A 965-nucleotide genomic window follows, 5' to 3' on the forward strand; every position below is an offset into this window, starting at 1 on the left:
AGTAGCTGGGACTACAGGCATGTGCCACCATGCCCGGCTAATTTTTTCTCCATATATATATATTTTTAGTTGTACAGATCATTTGTTTCTATTTTTTAGTAGAGACGGGGTCTCGCTCTTGCTCAGGCTGGTCTCGAACTCCTGACCCTGAGCGATCCACCTGCCTCGGCCTCTCACAGATACATTCTGATCGAATTTATCTCAGGAAGTATGAGAACAAGTATGTAGTCTTCCTTTTAGAAGCAGGAGTGAAAAGTTCATGTAAGGGAAATGCACACACAAACTGAAGATTTATAACATCTTATGCATTAGCTGTACTTCCACCAACAGCCATTGGTACATCTGCACTTGGATATCCCACAGGCCAAACAGCCCTAACCTAAACTCATGACCTCTTAAACCCCAAAGGGACTGTTCTCTGTCTCACTTGATCAGGTTAGAAATGTGGATGTTCTCCTGACTCACTTTTCCTCTTCACTCCCTAAACCCAGTTATCTAACAAGTCATGTTGATGCTACCTAAATCTACTTTTCTTCATCCCTACTGCCACTATTCCAGTTCTGACCATTATAATCCCTCATCCAATTAATTTCTGTGAAAGCATGGTCAAATGTGCCAACTTCTTCCCATAGCCTGGATTCTCACTGTAGGGAGAATCACATTTATTGTTTTTGGTGTATTAGCCTGGATGCTATTTTCCTTCAGAGATTAGCACAGTCAGTGGAGAATTACAGGAGTAATAATAAAAGATAAAACTACTAGCTTGAAGAGGTGCTATTTTATTATGGATTGCTGCTCCAGAATACTGCTTCTATAAACCAGAAAATCCCCAATGATCATCACATTTAATATAGTGATCATTACCAAAAAAAGTCAAAATAGTAATAAATATTATTTGATGTTGATCTTGAAGTGATCTTGAAGATTTCTATCCCCAGGTACAATGTGGGTAGCCAGAAAGTAAA

General features: G+C 39.4%; 1 protein-coding gene across 1 annotated transcript in view; it reads right to left on the reverse strand.

The window, feature by feature from the left end:
* Window positions 1-965, reverse strand: part of HDHD2 (haloacid dehalogenase-like hydrolase domain containing 2) — a 38,986-nt gene that overhangs the window by 27,667 nt on the left and 10,354 nt on the right. The window lies entirely within an intron of this gene.

This window comes from Propithecus coquereli, unplaced genomic scaffold, assembly GCF_000956105.1.
Source record: "Propithecus coquereli isolate 6110/MARCELLA unplaced genomic scaffold, Pcoq_1.0 Scaffold181, whole genome shotgun sequence".
NCBI lineage: Eukaryota > Metazoa > Chordata > Mammalia > Primates > Indriidae > Propithecus > Propithecus coquereli.